Source organism: Podarcis raffonei, chromosome 12, assembly GCF_027172205.1.
Source record: "Podarcis raffonei isolate rPodRaf1 chromosome 12, rPodRaf1.pri, whole genome shotgun sequence".
Classification (NCBI taxonomy): Eukaryota; Metazoa; Chordata; class Lepidosauria; order Squamata; family Lacertidae; genus Podarcis; species Podarcis raffonei.
In genome coordinates this window covers 27,254,004-27,267,755 of record NC_070613.1, presented here as the reverse complement: position 1 = coordinate 27,267,755, position 13,752 = coordinate 27,254,004, and the positions used below count along the sequence as shown (strand labels likewise).

At 42.5% G+C, this 13,752-nt stretch overlaps 1 pseudogene; it reads left to right on the top strand.

Annotated features, from left to right (window-relative positions):
• Positions 1-4,526: 4,526 nt before the first annotated feature.
• Positions 4,527-4,706, top strand: LOC128398573 (uncharacterized; annotated as a pseudogene).
• Positions 4,707-13,752: the final 9,046 nt, after the last annotated feature.

Here is a 13,752-nt window from a genome sequence, read left to right as displayed (position 1 = left end):
ATTTCTTTATAGAAAAAGGAACAAGGCAAGGCTGCCCCCTCTCTCCTCTATTATTTACACTAACACTAGAAATACTAAATTCGGAAATAAGAAGGGAAGAAGAAATTAAAGGGATATTACTGGGGAAACAGTCCTTCAAACTAAAAGCCTTTGCGGACAACTTAATATTGGTGAATAAACGTGTATAGGTTTAGACCGCCACTCTGTCCAATGCAGCAAACACCTAGGTAATGACACCTATCCTGTAGGTGTCAGTATTACACTATTATTTATGGCATTTTTAATATTTCAGTCACTTTTCTTTCTTGTTAACCATGTTCATATATGTCTTCATAGAATCATAACTTCAAGGGTCATCCAGACTAAACCTGCATAAAGCCATTTGCTGGACTCTTAGTGTTTTATATTCTAATGTAAATGCATTCTAAAATAGATCTGTATAATCATAATCTAATGAGCAAGGGTCACTGAATCTTCAATAACAAAACAGGCTGCAGTAAATTGAGCATATAGTTCAAATACTTTGTTTGGGGAGGGGAAACAGGGCGTCTTTCTTCATCCCTTAACATCTCTCGATTTCTGTGTACAGTATGGGGAAATACAAATCCCTCTGCTACTACACCTATAGGTAAATTGGTTCGCCTTATCTCATCTCACTTTTTATAAACACAAGTTTAGGTATTTGCACTATGTAACTCCTTGCCACATAACTCAGAGCTCCTCAATGTGACCCGTTTCCAATGGCACTATTCCCTTATTAAAGCCTTCTAGAAGCTTCGATCTGAGATAGACTTAGGTGGGATATACACACCAACACTAGCCACAGGATGAACTAATAACAAATATTGTTTATTAAAAGGGTATTATTATATTTCACTGGGGTCTTAAATGTGCCTGATGACAGTTTTTAAAGACTCGAGAGACTTACACCATCCTCTAAATGGCTTTTAAAGCCAAATTCTGTAAACCTCCACCCCAGCCAAAAAAACCTTATAACATGCCCAACTGTTGGGAACAATCTGCCTCTAACCCCAAAGCTCCTCCAGTTGTACTTCTGGCTGCTTGGATAGTTTACCCTGAATGGGGTGACTGTGCCCCTGAAGGACCAGGTGCACAGCCTGGGAGTCATTTTGGACTCACAGCTGTCCATGGAGGCGCAGGTCAATTCTGTATCCAGGGCAGCTGTCTACCAACTCCACCTGGTACGCAGGCTGAGACCCTACCTGCCCGCGGACTGTCTCGCCAGAGTGGTGCATGCTCTAGTTATCTCCCGCTTGGACTACTGCAATGCGCTCTACGTAGGGCTACCTTTGAAGGTGACCCGGAAACTACAACTGATCCAGAATGCGGCAGCTAGACTGGTGACTGGGGGCGGCCGCCAAGACCACATAACACCGGTCTTGAAAGACCTACATTGGCTCCCAGTACGTTTCCGAGCACAATTCAAAGTGCTGATGTTGACCTTTAAAGCCCTAAACAACCTCGGCCCAGTATACCTGAAGGAGCGTCTCCACCCCCATCGTTCTGCCCGGACACTGAGGTCCAGCGCCGAGGGCCTTCTGGCGGTTCCCTCATTGCAGGAAGCAAAGCTACAGGGAACCAGGTAGAGGGCCTTCTCGGTAGTGGTGCCCTCCCTGTGGAACGCCCTCCCATCAGATGTCAAAGCGATAAACAACTACCTGACATTCAGAAGACACCTTAAGGCAGCCCTGTTCAGGGAAGTTTTTAATGTGTGATATTTTAGTGTATTTTTGGTTTTTGTGGAAGCCGCCCAGAGTGGCTCGGGAAACCCAGCCAGATGGGTGGGGTACAAATAATATATTATTATTATTATTATTATTATTATTATTATTATTATTATTATTATTATAAACCAAACAAGCAAACAAAAAATGATGGTGTAACCTTTTCGTGGAAAGACGTTTACAAAGAGTAGCCTCTTAGTCTAACCCAGTCAACAGAAACCTTCTAATCTTCACCAACAAGGAGTTATAGGATAACTGGGTATTTGGCATCTGCTATCATATGTCTCTTCCTCAAACCTCCCTTATCAACTGGTTTTCCCAACTCCATTTCCCAATTTTCCGAGTTCTAAACTGCCCAATGGGCCTCCACAATACTCCAGCTCTCCCCTCCAGGTCCTAAAAGGCAATGGAGACAGGGTGCAGTTTTAATACTGCTCAACCTTACAAAATGCTACCTGTGGGGTTGGGTTATAATGTCTAAAGAGAAAAGTGCTTAAATGAAACTATTGAAGAATAAGCATACAATATTGAAACCAGAGAATTAAAAACACAAAAAGCAGCAATTAAAATGGCTACAACTGCAGTAGAACTATGCATTATCCATATGCTTAAACAAAAATGTATTCTGTTTCTGTCTGAAAGATAACAGAAAAGAAAGGCTAAGAAGCACCACCACTGAGAAGGCCCTGTCACTCATTCTCAGTCATGTGATCATTCATGCTAGTTGCATGATGAAAAGGTCGAGGATCTTATAACCTCAGAACAGAAGAATATATGTCCACTCAAAAAAGAAAGTTAAACTGATTCAAAAGAAAAACAGTTTGCTTTAGATAATGCAAAGTGCTGAATCTGTAAAATTATTCTCTGTTGCCAACCATGGCCATTCTGCACTGCAATTTAACTGCAATATCTCAGCTACTTGAAGACTCCAGAAGAAATAACAAACAAAAACAGAACATGTTCCTTCTTCAGAGTAACTTCTGCTGTGAATAAGCCCAGGGACCACAAGGTGGTGCTGATCAGAGAGGCTTTGGAGTTTCAGCAGAAAATAAAGTTCTTCAGCTTCAACTCATCACACCGTACAGTAAGCCCACAATTTACACTGAGGTTACGTTCCAGGGATTGCGCCTAAAACCAAAACCGTGTATAGTCAAAACACATTGGGTGCAATGGCAGGTGGAACTGCTAAAGTCATTTCCCCCCCAGAACTCCACCCCTTTTCTACCCCTTTTTAATTTCTTTTCATTTCTTTGCTAAGAGCATAAAGCTGAATGTGCACAAGTTACATGTGCGTAAGCTGCAGGCTTATTGTGCTGAATATCTACAGCTGTAGACAGGGCCGGATTTAGGTTTGATGAGGCCCTAAGCTACTGAAGGTAATGGGGCCCTTTATATGTCCAGCTGTCCTTTGTCAACAACAAATTGTCACTGTTTTTTTGTGTTGAATATATGTTATATGGTAATTTATGGACCTAACAGGTACCTAAAGCCATTTGCACATAACAAAATATGTATTTTATCAAAGTAATTGTGATATTTTAGGGAGCAGGCTATTGCTTACATCATAGGAGCCCACACAACACAAAACACTGTTGCTGTATGTGGGTTTTATTTTATTTGTTTTTTATCTTATATCTTGGAAATGTACATCCAGGGTTTTTTCTTTAAATTTTTGGGGGGGGGCCCGAAGAGAGTAGGGTCCTAAGCTATATAGCTTGTTTAGCTTATACGTAAATCCGGCACTGGAAGCCCCAGAAAACAAAAGAGGCCACAGCTAAACAGGCTGGGCAGATGCACGCCAGAGACAGGGTTCCTGCACCTTTAGCAATGGTGTAAGTACACCTGTGGAAAATCCAGCTTCTGCATAACTATTAAAGGTACAGCCGATCTGTCCTCTTTTGCAGCTCTGTTCCGCTGCAGGAAGGAACTGTTGCAGACATGTGGCCTAGAGCTATTTTTGAAGAACATGCTTTCACCAGGAATCTGAAGAGACAGGCAAATACTTCAGCAAATAAATACAAGGTGTCAAACTATTGAGAAGCCAAGTAGTAAGGGTCCCTTTTCCCCTCGGCAAGGTGTTGAGTCTAATCAAGGGTTAACATGTTCTCTGTTGAAGACTGGAATTACCACAGCTGTGTTTCCTCACTAGTGGGACTGCCAGCGATCTCAGCCATGAGAGGAATGCAGCTGGGCTCAGCTGTAGGGACTTACCCTTGCCTGAGGGAATATCAGGAGAAATATCTTTGGAGAGCTTCTCACTGGAGGGTTGGGTCTGAGTTGGAAGTTTGTAGCACTGGTTATGAGGGGAAACTGCCACTCGTTAGGTGCAGCTGGTTGAAATTAAGAAATCCTGGTTTTGAGAAGATCTTCCTAAATTTCCTTCCCGAATTTTAAGCAACAGAGGTACACAACAGCTTCACTTCTCCTCAGACTTGTATTACTTAATGCAGGCTTCCTCAACTTCAGCCCTCCAGATGTTTTTGGCCTACAACTCCCATGTTCCCTAGCTAGCAGGACCAGTGGTCAGGGATGAAGGGAATTGTAGTCTCAAAACATCTGGAGGGCTGAGGTTGAGGAAGCCTGACTTAATGCCTATTTATTTTGTAGGATAGCTACCAAGTTGGCCTTTTTGCTCATAATGGTGTCCAGCCCAGGTTTGGGGATTTATTTATTTTTTAATAAGATTATAGGAATCCCACAATACACAGGATTACATTTGCTGTCATCGTACTATCCTGGGCTGAGTACTGTAATTTTACTGGTATTCTGGTATTTACTGGTATTGCTTCTCGGCCTTTTGGCTAAGATCAAGTGTATGTGGGCGTACTGGTATTCTTTTTACCCCCCATGAATTTTATGGTGATTTTATATTTATATATATATATATATATATATATATATATATATATATATATATATGTGTGTGTGTGTGTCAGTTTAATATATATGATGAAAGCCACCTTGTGTGGGCATTGCTCCCTTCGCTGCCTCCTGTGGTAGCACTGTTAAAACTGCAAGGATCCTCCTGTGCCAAATTGCTAGATACAGCAGGTATGGCAATCCTGTGGGAACACATGCCCCCTCTTTCATTGGCTAGGTATTAAAGAAACATGGTTGGATTTATTCTGTTGTTGGTGGCATAGCAGGAGGCTCCTTAGTTGTAATCCACTTACCATTGCTCAAGACTTTATGGCCAAAAGTATCATTTTTATGGCATCCCATGAGGCAAGAGGTGATTTGGCCTATTTTGCAGCCTGTGAAAGGTTTGAATAATGAGCGAAAGGGCTCATCCAGGCAAAATGGGGTTACCCAGAGAGCTGGGCTTGCTTTCTCAGGTTGCGTAGGATTTTTCTGTACCATGGGGTTTATTTTTCTAAAGGCAGCAGATGTCCACCTACCCACACAAGTAAAATTCCAGTTGAGGCCACCTATAATGGGAATGATTAAAACAGAGACCGTGGTCAACAACTAGCTTGCTGGCCAATTTCTAGCGAAGAACTAATGTCAGCTGATTGTGGAGATTTTTTTTGCAAATAATGCTGGATTGGTAGGTCTTGATCTGATCTAGCAATGCATGCCTGGCATAACTTAACACATATTAGTCATGCCTTAATAGTTAAGAAATCTAAGTATGTATTCATGCTTTGCAGAATTATAGCACATTTCCCCTTTTTTTTAAAAAAGTAGCTTAAGTGGATATAGGATGATCCTAAATACCATCTGGAAATATGAGACCAGCGCCACCAACCTGGTGCCCATGGGGCCAGAACAGCCTCTTATGACACCTGCAAAAGGTATTGGTAAAAGATTCCCTCAAGAAAATCACAATGCACAAGATGGGAGGGGGAGAGAGAGATGCACACACCATTTTGTGTTCCTGTCACTTTTTCTTCTCTTTTAGAAGTTTGTGTTTATGCCATACACCCATGGCAGCCATTATGTGTTATGCTACATATAACAGTTATTTTGTGACTGGTGCCCCCAACACTTTTCAAAATTCCAAAAGTGACGCCTGGCCCAAAAAGGTTGGCACCCTTGAATTAGACCAAATGCTCAATCTTTTCGGAGGTGTAGGGACCTCTGAGATCAACAAGTCCAGCTTTATCATGAGGTCCACTTAACCAGGCAGATTTGAGAGGGGATTCATTTTCTTATATCCATTTCTATATCTTAAAAAAAAAAAAGAGCAACTAACCCCAAACAGGTTGTGAATGGATAAGACGACTTCTTTCTGGTAAGGAAACCCTGTATCAGGCAAATTTTAATGACTAATGTTTTACAATTTTTTAATGTGCTATAAGCTGCCCAGAGTGGCTGGGGAAAAGCAGCCTGATGGGTGGGGTATAAATATTGTTGTTGTTGTTGTTGTTGTTGTTGTTGTTGTTGTTGTTGTTGTTGTTGTTGTTGTTGTTAAGACTTACCTTAGTTGTTGTGAACAATTCCTTGTCCCAAGGTAAATCATCAGTTACCCTTCTCTGGACAGCCTCACATAATTCTCTTAAATGTGTACAGCTACAGACAGATGGGGACAGCTAATGTTTTAAACAGATGGCTCAAACAAGTAAGCCAAGCTATATGCTGCAGCTGGATGTGGGATCTTTTCCCAGTGTCCGTGCCAGCTGTGTTTTGCTGGGTCCAGCGATGCCCAAGCTTTCATAAATGTGAAAGAGTGGGCAACAAAGTAATCTAATCTGCAGACAATGCAGATCTAGGAGCAGCAAGGAAGCGCTTGTGAGAGTAGGATAAAAAACCTCATTATTATTTTTAAATGGGAATGTGGGCAAATTGAAGCATAACAAAACTGAGGGGGGCTCAAAGATATAAGGGTGGGGGAAATAGCTCCAATACAGAATTTCTGAGAAATTAATGCATTCATTGGAAAACCGTAAGAAAACTCTGTAAACATTTCTTTCGAAAACTGATTTGGATCATGACCCCGGTGTGTGGAACTTCCTCGAAGAGTTGTCTTTTTTTTGAAAGGAGGAAGACATGAACTGAAGTTATAGATCCTTTAAAGTGCTATAAGGTGTGCCTGCTTGTCTGCACAAGTAGCTTTGCTTCCATCAACCCCCCCCCCACCTCCACACACACACACACGGTATGCTGCATTGACAAATATGAACATATCTCTGCAAGAGGTTGTTTGGATTGCATAAATAAGAACAATTCCTATGTAAAATGCCATATTTCAGGAGCACAAGCAAATTGGCACTTGACCATATACGGTAACTTGGCTCCGACTTCTATGGTTAGTGGTTATTTGGCCTTATCCTCACTATGTTCTAGAACTGCAGCCAGTACCCAGAGCCACAGAGTGGGTGTGCCTGGCAAGCATGGGCTGAGATGCCAACCACTGGAATGCATTTAATTTACCTCTTTTTTTTTTTAATGGCTGCGGCTGGGCTTCCTGGCCAGTCATAAGCAAAGATTCTTCTCTGGACTCTCGCCTGGCTCCAGCGCTTAGTGTTGTGGAAACTCTGGAACTGGTTCAGGATCAATTTGCAGCTGAGCTGTCTCACCATTCTAGGGATCGTTTTCCTGCACAAATTCCAGCAAGATATATATACAGAGCAGTCTTTTATATGAAATAAAGAGAAAATAACCACTGCCTATAACCGTTCCAGGAATGTCTGCATGGATACAGTCCAAATATAAATAAGGGACTGTCATATACCGGTGTGGTAGACAATATTTAGATACTATGCTCACTGGCAGGTGATTAAGCATTAAACCTTTGCTCCACATAAAAGGCAGCCTTCTGAGAGATAGTTTGCGGTTCTAAAGCCACGACTTTTTGAAATTCCTTTTGGCAGAAACGTCCTGCCTTTTGACTGTCATCAAAGTATGGTAAACTTCTCTGCACTGGTACTGGAGAAATTTAACAGCCAGCATCAGACTCTCGGCAAGGGAGCAGATGGCTCATAGCTCAGTTCTAAGAAAGTGCTTTGCACCAACAAGGGACCAAGTAGAGATGATAGAAGCTGATATATAATGATCTTGTTCAGATGCAGCTTTCACAGCAATGACAGTGTCAAACTATGAAGTGGAACAGGAAGTAGCTCAAAGAAGAAGTATCAACAAGTGCTAGGAATTTGGCATCCATCATAAATGGTTTCGTACCAAGATAGCTGTGTCACACATGCTGATCAAAACAAACAAACAAACAAAGAACGATAGAAAGATTTTGCACGTATTCAGATATCAAGAACTCAAAATCAAAGGTTGCTGAGAAGATTAGTTAGGAATTCTTATCTACTTTGCCCACAGCCTGTCCCTATCCTTTTATTTCAACAATTTATATATAACTTAATCATTTTTAAGGGGTGTCCAGTGTGTGATTAAAAAAGAAAAGCAGTAAAAAAAATTAATTAGAAATAACCATAAAATCAGAAATACTTAACTTTAAATGTCTGCTGAAATAAAATAAGTTTTCATTAAGTGCCAAAAGTTCAACAGGGAGGGGGCCTGGCTGGTCTCAGCTGGGAGGGAGTTTTCACAACATTGAGCCCACAATACTGGATGTGTGGCTCCTTGTGGATATGAGCCATGTGGAACAACTAACAATGGTTCCCCCAAAGACCTCATTGATTGGAAAAGGATATAAGAAATCAGTTGGTCCTTAGGCTGTCTAATGCAGATATTTTCACACTGTCTTCTGGTACACCTTGGGTACCTTAGAAAGATACAGTATCATGGAAGATATCTGCACTGAGAATGGAGGGAAAGCATTCCTGAAAGAGACTTTGCCCGCAGTTCACAGGTAGGTTCTGCCTCTCGCTTCACATAGGGTGGAAGGTGAAGTGCCCACGTTTCCCAGCTAGTACTCCATGTGAACTGAGTGTGAACCTTACAATCCCCCTGTAGTATGCAGGGAATCCATACAAGGTACCCTGCACAGCAAGTTTGGGAAGAAAAACAACGTTGATGTAGGGCACTGATAAGCATCTCTAAATTGCATTGCAGGAAACGGCATTGTTTACCAGAAGAAGAAGACACCCTTCAGACCTTTTCTGCACATATTGTTCTTGTATCAAATTACAAGACCCTTAACAGTGTGGGTCCAAGATACCTCCAGAGCCGCTCGCTCCTTTATATCCCTGCCCAATCACTGAGATCTTTGAAGGAGTCGCTGTTGCTGGTCCCCCATGGCTTGGATGCATGGCTCCTCTCCACCAGGAGCTGTGAGTTCAGTATTGTGGGCCCAACTTTATGAAACTCCCTTCCAGGCCCCCTCCCTGTTGAACCATTGGTGCCTACACAGACACACACAGAGAGACATTCCAGAAGAGATTTGTAACTGAATTCTGATTTCATAAATAAATTAGAGTGAATATGTGGAGGAGCATGAGCAGGGCTGCCACACACCTCTGACTTCTCTGCATAGAGCCAAAATACTGAAAATGGGTGCCTATGTGTGTGGAGCTGTACATGCATTGAGTACCCCCTTTCAGACTTATGGCTGCAGGCTGACGATTGGGGTGGGGTCAGCAGAGAATGAGGGATGGGGACAGCATGACCCAGCTACAGCCAGCTCCACACATCTACTTTATGCTTGGAAAATGTCTGAAAGGGACTCTGAATTATGTGTGTGCTTTGGATTGTGGCCTTTGTTTAATTCTAGAAACTGAGGAAGCAATCCTCCCTCCACTTACTTGGGGGAAAGCCCCACTGAATATAGCAGGATTTCCTTCGGAGTAGACATGATTAGGATTGTGTGGTAATATAGCTCTCTGTTGTGGTGTGGAAACTTCATATCAATGGGGGGAAATGTGGTTTCTTAAGGTGCATGGAACCTGCTACTACAAGACTCCCAAGGCCCAATAGCTTGATAGGATTTGTTCATTGAAAGGGTTTAACTATTTGTCTATGAATCACAGAAATGTCTTCTGTTTAACTCGACTAGTATAAACTCTTTTAGGGCATCTCCACCTTCAACACAAATGCTTCTGGAGAGAAGCCAACAACTAAATATGGCTGTGAACGAGGCATGCAATTGCATAATAGTCATTGGTGGGTGTTTTACATTCAAAAGAATCTGATTCTGGCTACTGTTGGGTACATGACTGAAGACAAGATGGTCTGAACATGTATAGCAAGCCTTGCATTCCTGTATGCCTGTATAATTCATTGAAGAATGTGAAAGTGAAAAAATTGGGAGTGTTGACGTTTGCTTCTTTTTGCAGTGTTAAAAATTCACATACCACAAATCAACAGTCTTTTCGTGGCCATTAAATTCACATGCATCCACCTTAAATCCACAGGCCTTGTGATTTCCTTTCATATTAAGCAGGAGAAAAAAAGAGGATTGCCTATTATGCTTCTTCTAAGCTAAACTTTGCACTACATAAGCTTAGTGTGGCATGACGCATTCCTTATCTAGAGATTTTCCATTGTTGGCCTGCATTCCATATAAGGGTAGATAAAAGACTTCTTCCAAGATACTTAGTGTGATGGTTAGTATTTATTGAGCCAAAAGAAAATGAGATGGCACTTCTCCTTTTTTTTGCTTCATTCTGGAAATCATTTTGGTTTTTACACTTCAGCTCTTCTACATCAGAGTGTTGTTGTTGTTGTTGTTGTTTAGTCATTTAGTCGTGTCCGACTGTTCGTGACCCCATGGACCGGAGCACGCCAGGCACTCCTGTCTTCCACTGCCTCCCGCAGTTTGGTCATACTCATGCTGGTAGCTTCGAGAACACTGTCCAACCATCTCATCCTTTGTTGACCCATTCTCCTTGTGCCCTCCATCTTTCCCAGCATCAGGGTGTTTTCCAGGGAGTCTTCTCTTCTCATGAGGTGGCCAAAGCATTGGAGCCTCAGCTCCTTCCAGTGAGCACTCGGGGCTGATTTCCTTCAGAATGGATAGGTTTGATCTTCTTGCAGTCCATGGGACTCTCAAGAGTCTCCTCCAGCACCATAATTCAAAAGCATCAATTCTTCGACGATCAGCCTTCTTTATGGTCCAGCTCTCACTTCCATATATCACTACTGGAAAAACCATAGCTTTAACAATATGGACCTTTATCGGCAAGGCGATGTCTCTGCTTTTTAAGATGCTGTCTAGGTTGGTCATTGCTTTTCTCCCAAGAAGCAGGCGTTTTTAAATTTTGTGCCTGCTGTCATCATCTGCAGTGATCATGGAACACAAGAAAGTAAAATCTCTCACTGCCTCCATTTCTTCTTCTTCTTCTGTTTGCCAGGAGGTGATGGGACCAGTGGCCATGATCTTCGTTTTTTTGATGTTGAGCCTCCGACCATATTTTGTGCTCTCCTCTTTCACCCTCATTAAAAGGTTCTTTAATTCCTCCTCACTTTCTGCCATCAAGGTTGTGTCATCTGCATATCTGAGGTTGTTGATATTTCTTCCAGCAATCTTAATTCCAGTTTGGGATTCATCCAGTCCAGCTTTTCACATGATGAATTCTGCATATAAGTTAAATAAGCAGGGAGACATTATACAGCCTTGTCGTACTCTTTTCTCAATTTTGAACCAATCATTTGTCCCATATCCAGTTCTTGCTGTAGCTTCTTGTCCCACATAGAGATTTCTCAGGAGACAGATGAGACATCAGAGTGGTCTCACTGAACTCAATGGAACCCTATTAGTCTAACTAGGAGAGGGGAACCTGTGGCCCTCCATACGATTTTTATATTATATTTATATATTTAAAATGCCACAAGTATGCAAACCATTGTACAGATCAGTCCTCCGGATGTTAATGGGCTCCAGCTCCCATCAGAATAGCCAAGGGTCAGGGGTCAGCCTGGATAGCTTAGTTGGTTAGAGCATGGTTCTGATAATGCCAAGGTTGCAGGTTCAATCCCCATAAGGGACAGCTGCATATTCCTGCATTGCAGGGGGTTGGACTAGATGATCGTCAGGATCCCTTCCAACTCTTCAATTCTATTATTTCTATCATGGGAGTTGTCAAACAGCAACTGGAGGGCCACAAGTTCCCCACTCTGCTCAATACATTTAAGACTGCAGAAAACAATTGCATTTCTGGGGTTCCTGTTTTGTGCTTAGTCCCCAACAGGGACACATAATAAATGAAATTCCCATTCCAAGCAATTGCCATCATACCACTGATAATTTGTAACACATGGTGAATATGTACAACAAGCAGCTAAGTGTAAAACAATGGTATACTATTGTAGTGAGCCCTCCTAAGGGTGTGATTCTCTACCCAAGAAAATACTGCCCAATAGATAGTTTATTATTTTGAACTCTGGCTTTACAAAAGTGCTACAACTGTTGTGTCTTTAAGGTGCTTTTGTCATCCCCTTATTACGTGTGGTACACATTTATTTGGTTGCTTTCTACATTTGTTATTGAATATACACTATTGCTGCACATGGAGGTCACACAGCATTCATTTAAAGCACATGACTTTCCCCCAAAGAATCCTGGGAACTGTACTTTACCCCCCACAGAGCTACAATTCCCAGCACCCAACCCCTACAATTTCTGGTATTTTTTGACAGAGGTCATGTGTTTTACATGTGTTTTATATTGTTATAGATCTGGGGTGCCAGAGTCTAGGGGTGCAAAGGTGCTCATAATTCTGGGAAGTTAGTGAATGTTAGCAATTTTACTAATGGGGGGGGGGTGTTGAAGGGAAAGTACAAGCAGCTGCAGCAGTTCTCCTGAACTCTGCCAAACACGGAAATTCCTGGGTTTACCCTATGCAAACTAGTCAGGCTGGGCTAGCTGAGTGCAAGCCATTGAGAAACAATAGTCAGTCATCAACACATCAAAGAAAGATTCCTTGGATCTGTGAAAAAAACGAGGGTTGCCAAGGGGCTGTGTGTGTGTGTGTGTGTGTGTGTGTGTGTGTGTGTGTTGCAAAAAATGTGTCCCTTTTAAAACAGAGACATTTGGAGAAGAGAAGGATCTGCTTAGCAAAGGTCCTTCGGAAGGAGAAAGGAAGGGGCAGAACCATATTGACAGGCTGGGACAGGGGCACAGGAAAGGTGTGTAGGATGTCTTGAACTCCAATGCTGCACTGCTCTGGGGGGGGGGGAAGCCCCTGTTGAGATGTGAACGCTGTAAACTCTGCACTTTCCTCCATTGAAAGCTTCCAGTGTAAACAATACTTCTTAAAAAACGCAGCAGTCTCCATCGTGTCTTGATTCCCAATGCAAACACAACCCTGGGTGAGCTCCTGGAACCCTTGTGATCTTGCTACTGCTCGGCAGAGATTGGGGGGGGGTGCGCCACACAACCTTCCTAACAATATTTATGGTGTGCATGCTGCCTCACATACCGAGTTTTTTTCCTTTTCTCATGAGAGCCAGTGTGGTGTAGTGCTTAAGAGCGGTAGACTCGTAATCTGGTGAACTGGGTTCGCGTCTCCGCTCCTCCACATGCAGCTGCTGGGTGACCTTGGGCCAGTCACACTTCTTTGAAGTCTCTCAGCCTCACTTACCTCACAGAGTGATTGTTGTGGGGGAGGAAGGGAAAGGAGAATGTTAGCCACTTTGAGACTCCTTCAGGTAGTGATAAAGCAGGATATCAAATCCAAACTCTTCTTTATAACTATAACCTGTGGGCATCTATGGAAGCTGATTGTTGGCAGATCCAGAACAGATGAAAGGAAGTACTGTACTTCTTCATGGGGCACCTAGTTAAATTATGGAACCTGCTCCCTTAGGAGGCAATGATGGCCACCAGCTTGGGTGGCTTTAAGAGGGGGGTTAAACTCAGTGGAGGACAGGGCTGTCAATGATAACTCTAGCCACGATGACTAGGTTCTAGGTCCACCATCACAGCCAGTATGGCTCTGAATATAAGTTGCTGGGAGTTGCAGGTAGTAAGTAGTAACCAAACAAACCCCTGTGTTGCAAAGAGAACGTCAGCAATGTCTAGGCAACACGATGACCATGTACATACGCAATAGACAATCTTTATAGAATTCATTCAAACCATAACAAGTACAAAATGAAATCTTTAGTCTCAAAGTCTCTGAAATCTTTAAATGAAGCGAGGTACCAGGCTTCGTACAAT